Raw genomic sequence first — 24,052 nt, forward strand, 5'->3', positions numbered from 1 at the left:
AAAAATATTCAAGAAAAATGAACAGAACCATTGTGAACTTATAAGAAAATGTTACACAATTTAACATATATATGGATTTGAGCCCCAAAGAAAAATCAGACTATAATGTGACAATGAAATGTTTTTGAAAAATTATAGCCGAAAAACTTTAACTTACAGTTCCTAAGAAGATCAGAGAGCAGTAAGCAAAATAAATACAAAGAAAAAACGTATCAGACATATCAGAGTTATGCAAGAGTCACAAATATTAGAGTCCAAAATAGAAAATCTTGAAAGGAACCATGGGGAAAAAATGCATTACCTAAAGAAGAACAATGATATAAATGAGGGCATACTTGTCATCAGAAACAATGGAGTCCAGAAGACAGTGTAGTACCATTTTAAATGTGCTAAAAGAAATAAAAAAGCTATCAATCTCGAATTCTATATCCAGTACAATTATCTTTTATAAATGGGGCAAAATAAATATATTTTCAGGCAAATGAAAGCTGAGGAAACTTATTCAAACAAACTGCACTACAAGAAATACAAAATATTGTTTTTTAGGCTGATTGGAAGTGATGCAAGATAGAAATTTTGATTTACAGAAATGAGAGACTAGGAAGCATAAATGGCAAATCAGTGTGTAGATACAAAAAAGCAATTTTTATCTTCTAATTTTCTTAAAAGGAATTTAATGCCTTGCAAAATAAAAAGGGCACACTTATGATTTGTGTGCACATAAAACTACGGAATTTGTTGGAGATACAATACTTGTGTTTTAATTCTAAAAAGAACATATGATATCTGGATAGTAACCATTATATTTTCAACTAGAGGCCTGGTGCACAAAATTCGTGCACAGGTAGGGTCCCTAGGCCTGGCTGGTGATCAGGGCTGATCAGGTTCCCTGCCTCCCTGCCTCCCTGCCTCCTCCTTCCCTCACTACCTGCGTGCCTCCTGGCCTCCCCACCTCCTCCTTCCCTCGCTCCCTCAGTGCCCTGCTGCCACCACTGGTTGCCAACCATGTTCCGTGCTGCCCCATGGTGGTCAGTGTATGTCATAGCAAGCAATCGAACTCCTGGTCTCCTGGTCGAACTCCCGAGGGGACAATTTGCATACTAGTCTTTTATTATATAGGATGGCTCATTAATTTGGAAGGTATACTTGATGCCATACACGGGAGAGAAATGCTTCCTAATGATAAATTACCTCTATCTTATGAAAACCTATCTTATTTTTGAAATAGGTATTAAATTCACATGGTTCAAAATTAAACATGCACAAAAGGATATTTACTAAAAAACTCTCTTCTCTCCCTATTCACCAATATACAGTTCCTCTCTCAAAACCTAATAATGTTCTCAGTTTGTTGTGCATCTTCCATAGATATTCATATACAATATACAAGTTATATAAAACTTTTCTTTATATGGACAGTGTGGTACTTTGCTTTTTTGTTGTTATTTTTAAAAACACCCTAGATATTATTTCATCTGAATATATCATGAGAGATGTCATATTGTTTTATTTGAGTCCGATTTAGGTGTTTTTTGTTTTTTTTTTGCCTTCGGCACTTTTGCCTTCTTTGGCCCCTTTCTCCATAAAAAAAAAGTAAAGTTATATTTTATGACTATGTTGGTATAAAATGAATATAATCCAAGCTGGATTCATTATTATTTATTATTATGTTTCTTCTAATTTTAAAAGAAATTAAAAACACATTTTCATGGGTCCCTAAAAATATTGTGGGACTTAGACACTATATTTATTTTGACTAATTGAAAGAGAATTCAGCTCTAGTTTTATTACTACAAAGTTTTCCATAATAAGGACATTAGTTTATTATAATTAACTCCCTTTTGATGGAGTTAACTCCCTGTAGAAGGACGCTAAGGCTGTTTGCAAACTTCTTGATTTTTTTTTATGGTAAATGGAGTTTACAAATCATAAATTAAACAAAAAGGTGCAACCAAATAATATTTACATACTCATTTAGTATTGTACTACCTTCTAAACTAAAATTCTTTTATTTTTTTTTGCATTTTTTTAAGCTGGTAGTAAACCAAATAGCCATCTTGCACTATCTGAGCATGTAAAGTAGCACTTATTATCTCTCTGTCATGATTTTTATTTTCTTTCTCTTTCTACATACACCATTCTCTGTGTATAGAATTATTAATGAAATTTTAGTATATCTTATTGAGTCTCGGTGAGAAAACAGCACTAAATTAGGTAAAGGGAGTTAACGGAAGCACTAACTTGGAATTCCAGTATTCAGTACCTACACTGCTCCTATGTTTTATGAACAAACATCAGTGTTCAACATGAATCACTGGAGGATACTAATAAATAAAACAGTTCTAAAAACATACACCGATTTTCCCAACACCATTTATTGAAGAGATTGTCTTGACTCCATTGTATGTTCATGCCTCCTTTGTCAAATATAAATTAAGCATAGTGGTTTCGGTTGATCTCTGGGTTCTCTATTCTATTCCATTGATTTATATGTCTGTTCTTGTGCCAGTACCAGGCTGTTTTGAGATCAATGGCTTTGTAATACAGCTTGATATCTGGTATTGAGATCACACCTACTTTGTTCTTCTTTCTCAGGATCGCTGCAGCTATTCGGGGTCTTTTTTTATTCCAGAAGAATTTTTGGAAAGTTCGTTCTAGGTCTGTGAAATATGCTGTTGATATTTTAATGGGGAGTGCATTGAATCTATAGATTGCTTTGGGTAGTATGGACATTTTAATGATGTTGATTCTACCAATCCATGAACACGGTATGTTCTTCCATCTCTATGTCTTCCTCTATCTCTTTTTTCAGTGTCTTGTAGTTTTCTGCGTATAGGTCTTCTACCTCCTTAGTTAAGTTTATTCCTAGGTATCTTAATTTTTTTGGTGTGATGGTAAATGGGATTGCTTTTTTAGTCTCTCTTTCTGTAAGTTCACTATTGGTGTATAGAAATGCCATATATTTCTATACCACTCCTAGGGCAATGGAAACTAAAGAGAAAATAAACAAATGGGACTACATCAAAATAAAAAGCTTTTGCACAGCAAAAGAAACCATCAACAAAACAACAAGAAAGCCCACTACATGGGAGAACATATTTGCCAATGTTATCACCGATAAGGGTTTAATCTCCAACAATTACAGGGAACTCATACAACTTAACAAAAGGAAGATAAACAATCCAATCAAAAAATGGGCAAAGGATCTAAATAGATACTTTTCAAAAGAAGACAGAAGGAAGGCCAAGAGACATATGAAAACATGCTCAAAGTCACTAATCATCTGAGAGATGCAAATCAAAACGACAATGTGGTACCATCTCACACCTGTCAGAATGGCTATCATCAACAAATCAGCAAACAAGTGCTGGTGAGGATGTGGAGGAAAAGGAACCCTCATGCACTGCTGGTGGGAATGCAGGCGGGTGCGGCCACTGTGGAGAACAGTATGGAATTACCTCAAAAAACTAAAAATGGAACTCCTATTTGACCCAGTGATACCACTTCTAGGAATATATCCTAAGAAACTAGAAACACCAATCAGAAAGGATATATGCACCCCTATGTTCATAGTGGCACAATTCACCATAGCTAAGATTTAGAAACAGCCTAAGTGCCCATCAGCAGATGAGCGGATTAAAAAACTGTGGTACATCTACATAATGAAATACTACGCTATGGTAAAAAAGAAGGAATTCTTACCATTTGCAACAGCATGGATGGAACTGGAGAGCATTATGCTAAGTGAAATAAGCTAGTCAGAGAACGATAAATATCACATGACCTTACTAATTTATGGAATATAATGAACAACATAAAAAAATGAACAAAACCAGATCCAGAGACAGAGAAGCATCGATCAGACCATCAAACCTCAGAAGGAAGGTAGGGGAGGGTGGGGGTAGCGGGGAGAGACAACCAAAGGACTTGTATACATGCATATAAGCCTAACCAATGGACACAGACAGCAGGGGGGTTAGGGCATGAGTGTGAGGGGGGGTAGGCAATGGGGGGATAAGGACACATATGTAATACCTTAATCAATAAAGAAATTAAAAAAATAAAAACATACACTGAGTATCCTGTTATGTGGAAACTATATTTTCTCACAACAGAAGAAAAAAAGATGAAAAGCCAATTCTGTACTTAAAGGCTTTCTCACTAATCTGAAGTCAAGAAAAGTACAGCAGAGGTAAAAGGGAGGAAAATAAGTATCTAAAAATGATGTCAATCTAATAAATTGCTTTAATTATTATTTTGCTGGTCACCAAGGGAAAAATACTTTCCATTTTAAGGATGTATCAATAAAGCTTATTGATGAGAACTTTTAAATGGGTGTTATGCTTTAGTGTGATTCATTCACTTATTCATCTTTTTATCGATGAGATGAGCACTGCATGGACATCTCCAGTACCTCCTCTTTGGGACCTGCTTCACACTCACATTCCCATGATCTTGGAACAGTCTGACTCCACTTTCAGGCCACATCTGGCAAATGAGGTGGGCACCTGACTCCAGGTGGGTTTTTCAGAACACATTACAGTGGGTTTAGAACTGAAACTGAGATTCACCTCATACCTGAGAATGTTTATTGAATGGTTAAAATGTAAACACTCAGCCAAGTTTTCTGCCATGTAGGCTAGGGTATGGCCAATGCTTATGTAAATATTGAAAAAAAAAGACTTGATGAAAAGAAACGAAGTTGAGGAGTGGATAGTAACTATAGGCTTGTTTGCTTTTATTTATTTTGTTCTGTTGTTGTTAACAACAAATAGCATTTTAGTTTCCAATTCTGAGATTTCCCCAGGCTTGGCTGATTTGATACCAATGTGTGTTTTTTGTTTGTTTGTTTGTGGGTTTTTTAAAAAAATATGGTGCTCTTATACTTTCTATTTAGTTGTTTTCTTGCATTGTTGTCCTTTACCTGCTTCTAAAACAATCCCAATTAATGTTAGTTCTGAAGATAGCTGCTGTGTTAGACATTGATATTTTAAATGAGATATAGTCCTAACTGTCACTCATAATCAGATGAAATAGCTAAAATAATAGCATAGCCCAGCCGGTGTAGCTCAGTGGTTGAGTATCAATCTATGAACTAGAAGGTTATGGTTTGATTCCAGGTCAGGGCACATGCCCAGGTTGCGGGCTTGATCCCCAGTATGAGGCATGCAGGAGGCAGTTTATCAGTGATTTTCTCTCATCATTGATATTTCTGTCTCTAGCTCCCTCTCCCTTCCTCTCTGAAATCAATAAAATATATTTAAAAAATAATAACATTGCCAGGGCTGAATGACAGACCCTGAATGAAGGATGAGTGATTACTCTGACACATGTTTCTGTGAAAGAGAGGCTAACGGACTACTTGGTTATCGCCACCAAGTAGCCCTGTTCGCCTGCCTCCTTTGACTTTTATTGTAACAACAGCTTGAACTAAAATTAACTATTAGATACTGTCAGCAGGGTACGCATCCTTGGGAAAGTATATGCTTCTACAAGGTCAACTCTTTAAAAACTAAGCATAGAGATTCTAGCAAAACACCTGGGGGATCTGACTTGTTTGGAAAAGTCAAGGTAGGGACTGCCGCCTTTGGCAAGGTCCCCTCAGGGCCCCCGACCTTTCGGACAATCCTCCTTACAGACATTCCAACCAAGTCCTGTGCTTCCCCACATAACATAGATTCAGTAAAATTAAAATTGTAATGAATTTCTAGAAAAGGACTAGGAGATGTTGTCAGAATACATATGGGAGCTATGCTGTTGTGCAACACTGGGTTAAAATTTTACCAATACTAAGTTAAAATAATTACCCTTCAATAAGCAAAATGTGTTTCATTGGATCTCTTTATCCATATCACTAAAGAACACATAAAACTATGCCATGTACTGTAGTCTGTACTAGCTAACTTCAACAACATTAGTGGACTCAAATTTTATTGCATTCAAATTGGCATATCTAACTTATGTGCCAGGCTTTGTAAATAAAAACAGTAAATAATAACAATGCATTGACTTATATGATAAGGATAGAAAATCACCAATGCTATAATTAAAATAACAATAATTAATAATTTACTGCAAAAATACATGAACTTAATTTTATTTGGTTATCTCAATGTCATATAGTCTAGTCTAGTCTAGATCTCTCTTTAAAACAATTTATCAAAAAGGTAATACAAGAATGCCTGTGTGGAACACTTCTATATTATGTATTGACAAATCAGGTTATTCTTATATCATTTCACATAAAATTATTGCTCTCATGGAGTACTGCTATCAAAATGGAACAGTATTACATGAATGATACTTTAATGTTTCCAAAATTCTCTGCTCTTGTTTTATTTTTTAATTAAATTAATTGGGATGACATTGTTTAATGAGATCACATATGTTTCAAGTGTACATTTATATGAAACTAGAGGCCAGGTGCACAAAATTCAAGCCCAAGGGGCGGGGGGTGTCCCTCAGCCCGGTCTGCACCCTCTCTAATCTGGGACCCCTCGGGGGATGTCCAACTGCCGGGTTAGGCCTGATCCCGCAGGGGGGCAGTTGGGGACAATCAGGCCTGCAGCGATCGGGCCCAAACCGGCAGTCAGACATCCCTCTCACAATCTGGGACTGCTGGCTCCTAACCGCTTGCCTGCCGGCCTGCCTGATTGCCCCTAACCGCTTCTGCCTGACAGCGTGATTACCCCCTAACTGCTCCCCTGCCAGCCCAATCGCCCACAACTGCCTTCCCCTACCGGCCATCTTGTGGCGGCCATCTTGTGATGACATCGCGGTGGCCATCTTGTGGCAATGTCGTGCGAGGCATCACAGGACACCACCTAGGCTTTTATTATATAGGATATGACCTGTATATTGCATTGCATGCCCACCACCCAATCTTAAGTGTTTTAAATAGATAAATTGTTTAAATAATATTCATATAAGAATGCTATGAGAGTAAATGCAGCTTCAAGTTAGGGTTTCAAAATATTTGAATTTGAGAAACTACCAAGATTTTTTTAAAGAATGGGTTGAAAGAGATTTGTACAACATAGTCATGAAAATATAATATTATTAAAAAGTGGTAGAGAGGAAATATTTTGGTCTGAGAAATTTAATTTCATTCTAGAAAAGAATCTTGTAGATTCATACTTTGGAGTGACAGACATTGAGTATCTGCAAACTTCAGATTCTTGGCATATTCAAATCAAAGCAAATATTAGATATTCATCTGTGATCACTAGAATATAGTCTTTTCCTAAAGGTAAAGGTGCATGTCTAGTGGATGCACTATGAGGATTTTAGAATTATATTTTAGATCACTTGGTAATGAAATCACAATGCCTACGAAGAGAATTGTTTATCAGAAAAGAATATAAGAGATGGTGAAAAAAATATATTTATCAACTGCTTTCAATTTTTAAATGTTTATTTTAAAATCTGATTTATTAAAGAGCAAACAGGTATATTAGTTTAGGAAATATAGATAGTTTAAGCTGGTTTAATTTTTCTGATGAGCTAAAATCATTTTCTAGACTAATATGGAGAGAAAAGCTAGAGCAGACATTGGAACAGTAGACTTCTTTGATGTTCCGAAGCTTGGGAACATTCAGTAAGCCCCAAAGCCATCCCATTTCTCAAGTTTAGCCTGTGAGTCTTTTGTACTCGGAGAATTGCTATTTTCCCCCTTCTCCAGCCCCTACCATGATCAGAAAAGAAAGTTTGATTTTACTGGTATAAGTAACACCACCCAGTACACTGGTTTTGGAAAAGCAATCATCTTAACTTCAGAGTACACAATTCTTAATGCAATTAATTCTTGTTTTCTACTAAAGATCTGTCCTTTAGATTCAAATATATAAAATAATTTCTGCAATACACCTGTTTGAAGTTCAAAGGCAGTTGCTCTTAAATAATTGAATTGATTTTTTAACAGTTTTAGAAATATAGAGTGGGGCAGAAGTAGGCTTACAGTTGTATGTGAAACACAGAGTTTATTATTGTATTGTTACTTATTAATTATTGTGTTATTTTCCATACAAACAACTGTGAGCCTGCTTTTGACCTACCCTGTATATTAAGTTGGTGTTATAGAACTATGTCATTTGGGTGGTTTTGAGTTTTCCCCACTTTTCCCCTCGCCATAAAGAAATTTGTACAACAATTTGTATAGTGATGAAAATATAATATTATTTTCATAAAGAGTTATCAAGATTCTCTATCTGAAAATCAAAGGAAAATCATTTTTATTTATCCTAGTGGGATGCTTTCACCAAATCTATGCTCTTCTGTAGGGCCATCTTAAGGAAGAAACTTAGGAAGTCACATAATGAATTTGCAAAAGAGGTGTGAGTGACCTAAGTACACTATATAGGACAGATAGTATATGCTGATATTTACAAATTTGCAGAGTTAAACTGATAAAAGTTGAGTAAAAGATACAAATTGACTAAAGACTAATTAGGGAAGATGTGCTAGCTAGAGGAAGAATGTTTTAAATTGGACTCTAAGCGGGGAAGAGGCCCAGGGAAAAACTTAAAGATGATGTGCTCTTTGGGGAGTAGGAAGAAGGAAGGCGACATCAGGACTGAGTATTGAGGTGAGAGGAGAGTCTAGAAATAAAACCTCTGATTTTCTCATATTGACCACTAAAAATGTAATCCCTTAGTGTCCCCTCCTAGCTTTCAGTGCATTGTAATCTGCTGACATACTAAGATGACCTGGTTTATGAACACATATCAACATATTATGTGCTCATGAGCATTTTAAGGGGTTTTCAGGAGTAACTTCAAATTTAAAACAGATTTTTACCTTAAAGCCTGAGTTCAGATCCTAATCCTCTCGTAAAATGCAAATCCACTGCAGCTTTATAAATGAAATAAGTCTATTATTTTCTATTTTTGTGCTGTTTGTCAGCATTGGGCATCAGGGTTCAGGTAGCTTTCTAAAATTAGACACTGACTGCAAAGCAACATTTAACAAATCTACGCTCTTAAATATTTTAAATAACATGGAATAAGAAGTAAAATGTCATTAACTAGCTTTTCTATTTATTATATATAATTTGGGTTTATTTAGGTCATACATTTTTTACTCAGCTCTGCTAGTTTATGCTACCATATGTTTCTCATATAAATATTTCTAAATTTAACAATCTAATCTTCCCCTTATAATTGTTAATGAAATTTTTATCTGTCATTATATTCATGTTATAATTGGTAATGCTTATCTCTGTTTATTTTCTTTATCAGGCTAACTAGCAGTTTGTCTATTTTGGGGGTCATTTCAGAATTCTCTCTTAGTCTTATAATCATGCTATCTTTTTTTAATAATGTGCACAGAACACAACATGAGATTTTTTTATCATAACAAATTTTAAGTGTAAATGTGTTCTTATTGACTAGAGGTACAGTATTGTACCTATAAAGTTTATTCACCTTAACTGAAACTTTATTAATTATTTAATTAATCCCCATTTCCTACTGCCCCCAATGCCTGGTAACCAGCATTCCAGTCTTTGATTTTATGAAGTTGACTATTATACTATGTAACTCATAAAAGTAGTATCTTGATGTTTTTATCTTTCTGTGTCTGACTTACTTCACTTAACATAAGGCCCTCAAGGTCCACCCATGCCATCACATGCCGCAGAAATTTCTTGTGTTTTTTTATAATTTAAAAAAATTTATGGATTTCAGAGAGAGGGAGAAAGAGGGAGAGATAAGAGAGAATCATTATTTATAGAGAACTCATACAACTTAACAAAACGAAGATAAACAATCCAATCAAAAAATGGGCAAAGGACCTAAATAGACACTTTTTGAAAGAGGACATACAGAAGGCTGAGAGACATATGAAAACATACTCAAAGTCACTAATCATCTGAGAGATGCAAATCAAAACAAATATGAGATACCATCTCACACCTGTCAGAATGGCTATCATCAACAAATCATCAAAAAACAAGTGCCGGTGAGGATTAAGAGAAAAAGAAACCCTCATGCACTGCTGGTGGGAATGCAGACTGGTGCAGCCACTGTGGAGAACAGTATGGAGTTTCCTCAAAAAGTTAAAAATGGAACTCCCATTTGACCCAGTAATCCTACTTCAAGGAATACATCCCAAGAAATCAGAAACACCAATCAGAAAGGATATATGCACCCATATGTTCATAGCAGCACAATTCACCATAGCTAAGATCTGGAAACAGCCTAAGTGCCCATCAGTAGATGAATGGATTAGAAAACTGTGGTACATCTAAACAATGGAATACTATGCTGCTGAAGGAAAGAAGGAATTATTACCATTTGCAACAGCATGGATGGAACTGGAGAGCATTATGCTAAGTGAAATAAGCCAGTTGGACACAGATAAATATCACATAATCTAACCCATTTGTGGAATATAATGAACAACATAAACTGATGAACAAAAATAGAGACAGAGACATAGAAGCATCAAATAGACCATCCAACCTAAGAGGGAAGGGAGGATGGGGGCACTGGGGGGATGTAAGCAATCAACCAAAGGACTTGTATGCATGCATATGAGCATAACCAATGGACACAGATAGTGGGGAGGTGGGAGGGAGCAGCTGGGGAGAGGTCAATGGGGGGAAAAGTTGACTCATGTCATACTTTAAACAATAAAGAATTTAAATTAAAAAAATTCTTTCACTTTATGAATGTCATTGATAGAGTAGAACCATGCCCTTTCAGACACCATGATCCTTTGCATCCTAGACATTTAAAACAAAAGGTTCTATTTTGGTTTTCAGAATATTACTAATCTGATTTAGTTCATGGTGTCTACGATACATGGCAGGCACTAAGATTAGGGATGCTGTCTATAAAAACTGTAAATGTTTACTTTCTGCAATGAGGCATATTTATTGCTCTTCAACTAATTTTGAATTCTTGCACTACTCTTTATTCATAAGTTGGAGGTAATGAAAGTCCTATTCTTGCACAAATTTCATGCATCGGGCCTCTAGTATATATAAATACTAGTAAAAGCCTAAGCGACCATTACGACCGAATGACCAGAATGAGTGGTCGACCAGTCGCTATGACGCGCACTGATCACCAGGGGTAAGATGGTCGACGCAGGAGCTGCTCCATGGTGGTCAGTGCACTCCCACAGCCAACCTCCTGCAGCACCTCCCCCCCCCCATTTGGGGGCCAGCCAGCCAACCTCCTGCAGCCCCTCCCCCCTGCTGTCTGCTCCCCCCCCACAATAGGCCCCAATTGAGGGGCCAGTCAGCCAACGTCTTGGGGTCCTTCCCCCCGGCCATCTGGCCCCCGTTAGGCCTTGATCGCTGGCCAGGCTGAGAGACCCCACCCATGCACGAATTTGTGCCCGGTCCTCTAGTAATTAAATAAGAAAGTGTTAAGGGAGTAAATTATAAAGCAACTGAAAAATCAAAGAAATCCCTATACTGAACTTGGAGATAATCTTGCTAATGATTGGCCTGTAAATATTTCATCCAGTCTAAGATAACATCAGTTGTAAGATGCTGCATTATGTTATGAACTATTAAGAAATAAAAAATATATACTGCCAATTAAAACTATGATAAAATGCTTGCCTATGACATTTTATGCATTGAAAGAACTTTTGAAGATATTTAGCACAAACTTTTATCATATTGCACTTGTACATGCAGAAGAAAAAGAAAATATGGGCAAAGCAAACTGGCTAGGCTACTCCTAAAGTGTCTTTACATGAAATGCTGACTATTGAATCACTTTTTGTCTGAGTGGTCAATTTACATGCCCCGCCCCCCCCCCATAATATCTGCTGCAAGTACAAGAAAATAAAATAGCCGATGCAGTAGTTCTTAAAAGAGTGTTCTATTATGTTCTCTGATATCTTTCTTTAAGCTGCTGACAGACACCCATTCTGGAAGTTTTGATGCACATACACAGGCAATTGTAAAGAAATCAGATTTGTTATTTCATCAACAAAAATGATAAGAGTTGTTAGGACATCAAAACAATATGAACAGCAGTTAACATCCAGTCAGAAAACAGAACTGTCAGGAAATTTAATAGAAATAATTTAATAGAGAACTACTTTTTAAAATGTTAGAGAGCTAAAGGCAATAGAGCTGCGTAAGACAGTGAGAGAGAAACCCCCGCCCCCGAGGGAAGTTGTTCTCACTTTCAGGGCAGAAGAATAAAGGAAATAGGGGGTGTTATTAGTGCATGTGAAGGACCATGCCTGGCAGAAATGGGAATCATGGAAAGACCCTGAACCATGGAGGGAGAGACTGGTTGGAGCTAGAGCCATGGAGGAGAGGCCTGACTGAAGATGTCTTCTACAGCAAGGAGAAAAGGAGAGGGCCCTCTGTCTTTCCCTCCCCTCCCCCGATTGCTCACATATGCCTTCCATTACTTGAAACTAAAAGGAAGCCAGCTGGCAAGAAGTCTGGGGAATAGAGTTTTCAGGCTCAGCAGAGGAAGGGATGGATGAGAAATGGATCTGAGAGCAAACATGGAAATGTTTAGCAAAATAAGCATTGCAGAATTGATTGAATATGCTATTTCTCTATCACTATACTTATCTCTATAATGAATGTGATCATAGAAAGCATGCACTTTTATAAACCAGTTTTTATACTCACAATATATCATATATATACACATATATGTATATATATATGTATGACCTAGCTCTGTATTTTTTGTTGTTGTTGCAGTGGCTTCTATATTGTTTAGATAATATTTATTAAAGACTCATAAAAATGTTTGCATTTCTATATAGCTCTATAAGCCTTTACTCATTTTTATGTTTTCTTTGCACAATACACACTTTTGTTGCCTTCCCCTTGAAAGTACAAGCCCTGCAGATGTTTTTATATTTGTTGCATATTTATAGTAAAGGTAATTTTTATTTAATCATTTTTACATTTTACTATCAATCAAACATTAGCATGTGTATATTTATTAAACTAGAATAAGTTAGAATAATAAAATAGACATTCAGGTTATAATTTTTCTTAAGGAAGCCATTGTTATAGTGGAAAGCTCATGTTTTCACTTTAGAGTTCTATGCATATTTCACAATATTCTGTAATTCCACATGCTAACTACTGATTAGTTGTCCAGTTATTTAAACTTTAGATTTTAGTTTCTCATGCTACCTAATGGAATAATAATTTCCACTTTTTAATTTATTGTGAAATTATATAACATATGCTTAGCACATAGCATACACTCAGTGTTATTCCCATGTCTCCAGCATCAATCTTAAAAATTCCACACAGTTCGCCCTATATTATGTTCAACAACCAATTTACTCCCAGTGAGTTCAAATGTACTCTGTTACTAAAATTTAAAGACCTGCCTAGGAACAAACACCAGGAAGAAATGTAGTCTACAAAGAAATAATGTGATCTATAGAAGTTGATTTGTTGGAAGCAGCTGAGTTGTCAGCTCCTGCTTATTTTATATTAGAAGCCCGGTGCACGAATTTGTGTACAGGTGGGGTCCCTCAGCCTGGACAGTGATCGGGGCTGATCAGGGCTGTGGGAGGTTGGCCAGGGGGAGGGGCCACGGGCGGTTCCGATTGGGGCCATCTGGGCTAGCCGGCTGCAGGGGGGGGGGGGGGCTCAGGAGGTTGACTAGCCAACCTGATTGGGGTCGCCAGGGGGAGGGACCATGGGAAGTTGGCCAGCTGGGGGGAGGGATCACGGGAGGTTGGCCATGGGAGCACACTGACCATCAGGGGGCAGCTCCTATATGAGCGTCTGCCCCCTCGTGGTCAGTGTGTGTCATAGTGACAGTCGACCAATCGTTTGGTCGTTCAGTCACTTAGGCTTTTATATATATAGACTAGAAGCCTGATGCACAAAATTTGTGCAAGGGGCTCAGCCCTCACAGCCCCGGCTGCCTCGGTCGGCCCTTGAAGCCCCGCTGCCTTGGCCGGCCCTCGCAACCCCTCGCAGCCTCGGCTGGCCCTCGCAGCCCCAGCTTCGTCCAGAAGGTCATCCAATGGTTGTCCGGAAAGTCATCCGGACGCTTGTTCTGCTTTTGGTCTAATTAGCATATTAGCTCTTTATTATATAGGATAGTAAGATTCATTGATGCAGTCTAACTATTGATTTGTTTTGATTTTGGTAATGCAGGGCTCTGGAACTGGGAAGGGGCAATTATTATTTATAAGTACTACTTTAGTACATGCATATTATTCAGTCACCCATTCTTTCATCCATTCATTTATTAATTTATCAAATATTGTCTACTAAAATGGGATACACCTATTTTCTGCACTAATATTCTTAGTGTTATCATTTTTGCTACAGACCTTTAAAGCTTTTATTATCGATGCATTCATTTGATTTGATGGTACATTTCCCAGTAGACTTTAGGGCCTGATTTCATGAATTCTATGTCTGACCTTAGTGCAGGGGTATATATATGTGAGTGTTTAAATGTATATTAAATATATATTAAAAACAGTAACAGAAACAAAACACATACCTTTGTTTAGTGAAGATATTTACCTTTGTTGCCCATCTGAGAAATAAACGTGATTCTTTGAGAAACTGGCTGATCTTCATATTTTGGAAGCTGTGGGTCAGATCACCAGTAGTTTCCTCTGGCTTTACTATTGTAGACAGTGCATGTCAAATTAGAGGCTTGATGTTAGTTACTGTAATCTAGGCATGCTTTTTGTGTAACTTTAATTTATTCTATTGTCTCTACCCTTATTTACCTGTGTCACAGATTATTCACTTCTTTCTAATATGCATTTTTTATACTGTGTATTTTTATAAGTTTCCCCAAATCATTTCCAAAAGTATTGAGTGTACAAATATAAATGAATAAATTAATAATAGTGACTGAGAGGTAGGATATACATTATTTTGTTTGTTTTATACATTATTTTTCACATGGTCCACAGTTTTAAAGTGCTTTCAGTAAAGTTTTTATATAACATACTTTTTTTGTAGTGTTTATTGTAATTATTTAGTATTAAAATGTAAAAGTTATTAATGTGTCCTAATAAAGTAATAAGAGAAGGGGCCAACATTGAAAAATGAATTTAAAGTAGTTCAGCCTTAATGGTAAAGCAGGGAAGGTCTCCTCCCCTTAGTCCCCTCAGGTTTAAAAACATATTTTAGGCATCACTGCTTTTGGTAGATGTACTGTTTTTGCAGTCACTTGTTCAGAAAATCTAACAAAATTGAATATACTACTCCAAACGTGTCCATTCTGTCTTCTGCTTATAAACTATAATTATGAGTTTCTGCTTTGGAATGTATTTTAGTGCACACCACTGTACTTTTGCATGTGTGCGCGTATGTATAAGCTTTGTCTTTTAGTAAAATTGCAGTCATTTATATAGTCCCTGTTTTTATTTCTTTTAGTTTTAAACCTACAAAAAGTTAATAATAGATACTGCTTCTTTTGTTGTTATTTGGTACAAATGGGTTGCCAGATAGTATTGTGATAAGATGTCTGATGAATGGAAAAAGAGTAAAAATGGGATTTGACTTTTTATTTCCTAAGTAGGGCTCTCCAATCTATAATGTCATCTATAGAATAATTATTTTAATGTACTGATATGTTTAGAGGGTAAGATGAAAGCCCAAACCTTGGGCATAGCATATCTAATAAGCAAACCCTAGAGTCTTTAAGGTTTTCTATGTACAATATCATGTCTCTGCTCCTTCAGAATTAATGTTATATCTTGTAGCTATCTCTACAAAGACAAAGTCTACCAGATTAATTGCCGACCATCCATTTACAGTCTTCCAGATGACCTGTGCTGTAGTACTATGCTGTTCAGGAATTTAATGCCAGCTAACACAATGACTGGTTGAGCAATGTAGCTTTGATGTGCACAGTAGTAATGCTATTTTTATTTTTTCTCTAGAGAGGAATGTTGGAGTATGGCTTTTTAAAAATAGCCAATTGAGAATAAAGCAGCCATATGGCTGATTATAATGAGGCTTTCCATTTTTAGTTTTGGTTAAGTTAGAATTGGATACTGTCAGTACTCTCATATAATAACAGAACAGAGCCTAGGCATTTCCGTCTTAGCATTCATGTTTGTATATAAATCTTGAAATTCTAAAGATAATATGAAGGACCAAGCATTATGTGAATTTTAAATTTAAAAATTGTCATATTTATATAATGCCTTACTATAATAGTTAAAATTTTTATATTTATAAAATGCCTGGCCATAATATTTACTCTAAAATAATTGGAAGTTTAATAATAAATTGAGGAAAAGAAATAGACATGTAAGAATTATTCCTTAAGAAAGGAATTTATAAGACAAAGGTTACCTAATGCAGGTGAAACTGGAATTAAGCAATCTATAAACTTACATGCTCACATTTTTAGGTTCAGCTCCCATTAATAAGGACATTAATAAAAGAGATTCATTAGTTACATTAAAGAGATGAGTCTTACTATTCTTTCTCCCTAAGAACCAATGTAGTCTTTTGTAGCAATTTATTGTCTTTCTTTAGTAATGTCTTCTTGTGCTAGAAAAGATGTAGAAATTAGAAACGAAGGGGAAATTCAAAGAAATATCAGGTCTATGTATAATCTTGCAATGATTTTTAATTTGTCCACATGTTTTTCTATCAATTTTGCAAAAAAAAAAGATTTTTCCTAAACATGAATGCCATAATAAAGTGCATCAACTTGCTATATAATAAGTTTTAGATAGAAAACACTGATAATATTAATCTTAATTGTATAGAAAAGTTGACTTTTGAAAGACATTGCATTATGTCCAAATCTTTAAATATAAATTATTTTTATATATATTATTATTGGGAGTATCATAATATCGTGATAGTATGTCTGTTTGTTCTATCACATAATATCAGGTGTTGATGTTGAATTACTACATAATTTCATTCTTCGACATTTAACATAATTTAATTTTTTATTTAGTGTGTTTGTGTAAAACAGAAAAAATTTTGGAGGGTGGGTAAGAAAGATTTAAAGAGATTTCAGTTACATTTACAGATTTACTCTCAAAAGCTATGCAGTAACTTGTACTCCAGATATCAGGTTTGTCAGTTGTTTGACATTGAGGAGCCTGTAGAGAATGGTGACCTTGGTCCTCCCCAGAAACCCTAATTTCTTAATTTCTTAGACAGTCAACCAGTTAGCCTCTAAGTCAGTCAGTCAACCAGCCAGTCAGTCAACCAATTCATTTAAACAGAGTGGAGCAAAAGGAGGATTATAGTTGAGAGTATGTGAAACATATTTTATTATTATTTATTAATTATTATATTATTTTCCATATGAACAAATGTTGTTTTCTTGATAATTAAATATTCCCCTAAGTTATGAAACCCTTAAACTAAAAATATCAATCAGATGTTTTTAAATACTTGTCCAAATGTTTTAAAACATTTTAAATCTATTTTAATATAAAAAAGAATAATGTATTATTATTCACATAATAAATATGAAGAAGTACCTTGGCTCGTAAATGGAAAAATAAAAAGCATACATCAAATTGGGTAGCACCCCTTTGACAGTTTGACATTAGGCCAAAAGCAAGAGTTTACACTAAATGTTGTTTTTAAAATGCAACCTTTAGTGTTATTTGAATTTTTTACCCTAAGCATACTAAGATGTGAAATTTAATAATCCCTTCTGACAATTTTATAAAAACAGGCTGCCATGCTTAATTGATGACGGGACCCTTCATGTGCCACCTCCAGGCACTTGCTGTAAATTATTGATATGGAGTTCACAGCCTCTATCCATCAGATCTTCAACTGCATCTGTGCCATTAACCTTTGGGTTGATCTGAGAGTGGCATCGCCCCAACTAATGGGCTGTCATGTCAGCTTGGCAGCTGGGCTTCGCATGTTCTCTTTCACTCTCACTTGGTCTCCCAAGATCATCTGAACAGAAAGGGACAGAACCATGTAGCCAATTACATTGTCATTTCTAGATTGTCCAACTTTTCTCCTGAGATAGTGCCAGGAGGGAATGAGATTTGAAAAGGTATGAACACATCATGCACTAGAAATGTAATAGTCAAAAGACTTTTAACCACAGTGACCCAGTTTCTAACTTCAACTCCAACTCTATGCTACTTTTTTGCAATCTGCAAATATATGAGCCCCGCAAAGGTTGTTCTCCCCCAGCCATCCACCCTACCACCGTCATCTCTCCCTTTCTCAATACCCTGCCTTCCACAGTTCTCTGTAGAGATTACTCCCAAAGGTGGCTATGCAGTTCCATACATTGGCTCAATGGGATGTATCAGTATGTTCATCCCTAGAAGCAGAGAGATTCTGGTATTCCCTGAATTAACTGTTGCATAGTGTTTAGTGAGATATAATTAAGGCTCACCTTTTCTCTGATTCCTTGATTGCAGTTGATATTTATCATACCAGGCCTTACTGGTAATTCTGGGAAGATTCTCCTGAACCACAATACAGTTTATTGTGGGAAATCATTCTTTGCATACCAGCTGAAAGCCCTTTCACAAGTTCTGAAATCTCCTATATGTCAGTTTTCCTCATGGGTCACATCTGGAATGCCCATTTCTTTTATTTTGTTACTAGAGGTCCAGTGCACGAAATTCATGCATTGGGGGGGGGGGCGGTTCCTCAGCCCGGCCTGCACCCTCTCACAATCCGGGACCACTGGCTCCTAACCGCTCGCCTGACTGCCTGCCTGATCTCCCCTAACCCCTCTGCCTGCCTGCATGATCGCCCCTAACCACTTGCCCGCCTGTCTGATTGCCCCAACAACTTTGCCTGCCTTATCACCCCTAGCCACTCTGCATGCCTGCCTGATCGCCCCTAAGCACTCTGTCTGCCTGCCTGATGGCCCCTAACTGCCTCTGCCTGGGCCCCAGCCGCGGTGGCTTCGGCCGAAGGTAGTTTGGCTGTCTGGTCTAATTAGCATATTACTCTTTTATTGTTATAGATAAGTAAACTGGTCATCCAAAACAATGACATTATCAGGGGGGGGGTCCCTCAGCCCAGCCTGTGCCCTCTTGCAGTCTCGGACCCCTCAGGAGATAACGACCTGCTGGCTTAGGCCTGCTCCTGGGTGGCAGAGGGCAGGCCCAATCCCTAGGTGCAGCCCCTGGTCGGGCTCAGAGCAGGGCTGATTGGGGAATTGGGGCGCTGCCCCCTGTCATGCACAGAGCAGGGCGGATTGGGAGGTTGCAATGCCACCCTAAGTCACGATCAGGGTGGGGCCGATTGGGGGGTTGGGGCACCGCCACCCTGTCACACTCAAGGCAGGGTCGATGGGGAGGTTGTGGCGCCACCCCCTGTCACGCACAGAGCAGGGCCAATAAGGGGGTTGGGGCGCTGCCCCCTGTCACGCGCAGAGCAGGGCCCATCAGGGGGTTGGGGAGCTCCCCCCTGTCATGCACAGAGCAGGGCCCATCAGGGGGTTGGGGCGCCTTCCCCTGTCATGAACAGAGCAGGGCGGATAGGGAGGTTGTGGCCCCGCCCCCTGTCACACACAGAGCTGCAGGGCGATCAGGGGGTTTGGGCGCTGCCCCCTGTCACGCTGATCCCGGTGCTGGGAGGCATATTACCCTTTTACTATATAGGATAGAGGCCTGGGGGCCGGCTGGTTTGCCCTGAAGGGTGTCCTGAATCAGGTTGGGGGTCCCCACTGGGGTGCCTGCCCAGCCTGGATGAGGGGATGATGGCTGTTTGCAGCTGGTCACCCACCCTTCAGGGTGGGGGTCCCCACTGGGGTGCCTGGCCAGTCTGGGTGAGGGGCTGAGGGCTGCTTTCAGGCTGACTGAAGCTCCCAACCGCTCCTTTCTTTTTCTCTTTATTTTATTTTATTCTGGGCCAGCTTTAGCTCTGGCTCTAGCTCTGAGGCTTTGTATCTGGTTTGTTTACCGTTCTATAATCGAAACAATGTATAACTTCAGCTCTGAGATCCCAGCCTTCTGAAAGCTGGTTTCTGGGGTTTTGTTTAGCTTCTTATTTGCAACATAGTACATAGTTGCTTAGAGTTGCAACTCAGAGGCCGGCAAGTCAGGTGGGGAACGTTGGAGTCTGCAGTCACTGGAGCAAGCAAGCCTCATGTTTGCTTCCAGCTGCCTGGCTGCCGGCCGCCATCTTGGCTGACAGTTAATTTGCATAAGGATATGCTGATTAGCCAATGGGAAGGTTAGCGGTTGTACGCCAATTACCATGTTTCTCTTTTATTAGTGTAGATAAGTAAACTGGTCATCCAAAACAATGGCATTATCAGCTGTTTGAGGATATTTATCACCAGGTTTGCCTGATTAATTTTCTAACCTGGGGATTAAGCCATTTAGAATATTAGCAATGGTTTGAACAAGCCGGAATTTGCCACTTCCTTTGGTAGATGCGATGTAGACTGCTTGTACTGCAGTCCTGGCACTCATGACTTGGTTAAAGAGGTATATGTTCACAAAATAGCAGAGACCTTGGTGCAAGAACTGTGTACTCCGACTGACTTAAGTTTAAAATTGCATCTACCATTTTTTAGCTGAATCACTGTGGCTAAATTACTTACTTTCTTTAATCTCCTTCACCTTCACCAATTGTAAAGGTAAAACTAGCCCTAACCGGTTTGGCTCAGTGGATACAGCATCTGCCTGTGGACTGAAAGGTCCCAGTTCCATTCTCATCAGGGGCACATGCTCAATGCCCAGTAGGGGGGCGTGCAGGAGGCAGCCAATCAATGATTCTCTCTCATCGATGATCTTTCTGTCTCTCCCTTTCTCTTTGAAATCAATAAATATATATTTGAAATAAAAAGGTAAAACTAGCAAATACACTCTAGAGCAGTAGTTCTCAACCTTCTGGCCCTTTAAATACAGTTCCTCATGTTGTGACCCAACCATAAAATTATTTTCGTTGCTACTTCATAACTCTAATGTTTCTACTGTTATGAATCATAATGTAAATATCTGATATGCAGGATGTTCTTAGGCGACCCCTGTGAAAGGGTTGTTCGACCGCCAAAGGGGTCGTGACCCACAGGTTGAGAACCGCTGCTCTAGAGAGTTGTAAAACTTAAGAATGGTATCATTTATAAAAATGTTTACTAAGTGTATGGTAAGCACTCAATAAATGGTAACTGTTAGCTATGATTGGCATGCCATTGAACATGAATAAGTGTCAGGTAAATGTATAAATACGATTCCATGCTACTTTTTATACTGCAAAAAAAAATCAGATAAACCATTGTGGGGGCTTAGTTTGAAAATTTAGTGTTCTTCTTGTAGGGAGAAAAACTTTTCCCTTTTTCCCTTCTAGGTTCTTTGGCTGACATAATAATTAAATTATATGAGACAGATTAACAGGAGGAAAACAAATTTAATTTTCGGATGGACAGAAATCTCACAAAAGACACAAGAGGCTTTCTAACAGTTGGGCACTTTAGGCTTATGCCATAGCAGAAGGGGATAGAGTCTGGAACTTCAAAAGGGAGGAAGACGATTCACAGGAAGATGGGAAGAGCAAATGTTTGGTAACCAAATGTTGGCTATACCATACACATAAGTTTTTCTGATGTAAAAAGTTCTCTCTGATAATAGCTCTGTTCCTAGCACCGGCCCCATATCTAAAATCATTTGAGTCTGATGGGCCTTGATTGTCTTCAGCTGGAAATAATTCACCTGACAAAATGGCACATTCTGGGTAGCCTGACCTGAATACCATCACTCTAAAGAAAAAAAAATGTAGGCGAGATTCATCCTTTGATAATTTTAAGCTAAAGTCATTCTAAAATTTAATTCACTAAACAGTTAGTGGGTGTCATCATTGTGCCAGGAAATATGCAAACATCAGAAATAAAAAATTAAGGATAATTTAGTGAGATTAGCATATCTTTTGAACATGTACCCATGAAAGCCTGAATGCAAAAGTGTACATATGGTTATTCAGACAAGGAATGATGAGATAAATGATGAGAAAAATTTGTCTGCATAAATTCTCCTGGTGAAAAATAAGGAGAGATGGGCTACCATTTTCTTAGATATTAACTTTAGAAAACCTGTAATTATAAATTGTTCCTCTATCTGTTTGAAATGTATATAAATCTTTTTAAAGGCCACATAGGCTACTTGTCAGTTTTATAATCCAGGAATACCCTTCTCTAGGAACTGGGGACCATCTTTTTGAAATACAATCATCAAGGAAGACAGCGCCTCTATCTCCCAGTTTCTGTGGTCAAGTAGGAGCCCAACTTTGTCCAAGTTGCAAAACTATCTTCTGTTATAAAGGTAAACATTTAATTTGCTTTAGAGTACATTCAACTAACACAATGGGTTATCACAATTACTAGGCGAATTTAGAACTGTGTGACAAATGGTGCTGTTAAGTCGTCTTACTTGAACAATAGTCATTGTTTACCATGACAACATATATGGAATTGGTTGTATCTGCTTGGCCATATAAAAGAGTGAGATTTCTTTCTGCCATTGCAATCTCTTAGTGGATTGCTTATAATGCTCTTCATATTCTGGTTTGATGCTTATTCAGCAATAAAACTATTTTATCTCTCTTCTATCTCTGTGGTGAGGTTTATCTGAGTTGGTGGAGGTTTGCTTCTAATTATATTTCCCAAACAAAGGTGAACACAGATATCATTCATTAAACTATTTATAATTTTAAATATTATTTCAACATTGCTCTAAAATCTATTAAAAATAAACTAAATAAAAATCTTTATACATGTACATATATTAGATTAAATCATTTGATACTGTTGTTTTGTAAGTGAAAAACAGTAGATTAAATGTATTACAAATTATTGAGTACGTTAGGACTAATTATGTAAGTATGGAAAAATGTGTAAAAGAATCTACATCAAACTATTAACATCAACTAATTCATTGGGAAGAGATTATTATATTTTATTTTATATACCCTCATATTTTTAAATTTGTTGCAGTACATTTGTATTACTGTTTTTCTTATTTTACACATACAAATTGATTAGAAAATATGCTAATTGGATTTACAATGTAAACATTATTAATCACAGCAGGACAATTGTGTAATATAAATATTTGTTAAAGGAAAAATGCATGAATTAATGAATGATTATATCCAGAGGATATTTTGTTTTGTTTTTGAACAATGAAGATCTGAAGCTAAACTGGAATGGGTTGACAGGTGTTTGAGGGGGAGGGGAAGAAGCAGTATAACTAAATATCTTTTGAAAGTGTGAGTTCCTGGAGCACATTTAGAAGCAGTATAACTAAATATCTTTTTTGACAATTTGTGAGTTCCTGGAGCACATTTACATGCTTATTAACATCACTAGAGGCCAAGTATACAAAATTTGTGCATGAGGCAAGGGGTGTCCCTCAGCCTGGCCTGAACCCTCTCCAATCTGGGACATCCCTCTAGCAATCTGGGACCACTGGCTCCTAACCGCTCACCTCCTGCCAGCCTGACCCCCCAAACTGCTCTCCCCTGCCAGCCTGATCACTCCTAACCACCTCTGCCTTGGCTCTGCCACTGTGGCTTTGTCTGGAAGGATGTCCGGAAGATTGTCCAGAAGATGTCCGGTCTAATTAGCATATTACCCTTTTATTAGTATAGCTTGTTGGTGGCAAAGAGGCTGAGGTAGAAAAAAAGACAGGTTAACTAAAAGCTGGAGATAACTGAGGAAGCAGGGGGAGGTATTGGTCTTGAATTGGTTCATACAGAATTCCACTATTAAAACAAAGAGAAGGAAAGGCTGCATATGCAGGTCCATTGGCAGATCTGTTGGAAGATTGGGAGGATCTTGGTTGATGATAACTTCTCTGTTTGTGAGGCATGGAGATGAGATATGCTGCATCTGCCTTCAGTGCTCCAATGGATCTTGCTGAGCCTAATACCTATCTGAACAAGCTTTCAGAGTTACCACTTTTAGTTCTCATTTATATGCTCAGCTACTAATTCTAAAGCATGGTCATTGTACCCAGTGGCCTGGGACAGATGGTTTTTCATCCCTAGTTATACCATGCCAAATAAACTTTTTCCATCCTGACAATCCTGGAGTTGATCACAGAGAACCAGCACATTCTCTCCATTTCTTCTCGGTGAGATTCTATTTGGGGTCCTGTGTTCATT

The 24,052-nt window shown here is 37.7% G+C and overlaps 1 long non-coding RNA gene across 1 annotated transcript in view; it reads left to right on the plus strand.

The window, feature by feature from the left end:
• LOC111824921 overlaps positions 1-22,203 on the plus strand; it is a 28,671-nt gene extending 6,468 nt beyond the window's left edge. Inside the window, exon 3 of the long non-coding RNA XR_002828008.1 lies at positions 22,087-22,203. This is a non-coding gene — a long non-coding RNA (uncharacterized LOC111824921). The remainder of the gene's footprint in view (positions 1-22,086) is intronic.
• The last annotated feature ends 1,849 nt before the right edge of the window (positions 22,204-24,052 follow it).

The sequence above is a fragment of the Myotis lucifugus genome, unplaced genomic scaffold (assembly GCF_000147115.1).
Source record: "Myotis lucifugus unplaced genomic scaffold, Myoluc2.0 scaffold_0, whole genome shotgun sequence".
NCBI lineage: Eukaryota > Metazoa > Chordata > Mammalia > Chiroptera > Vespertilionidae > Myotis > Myotis lucifugus.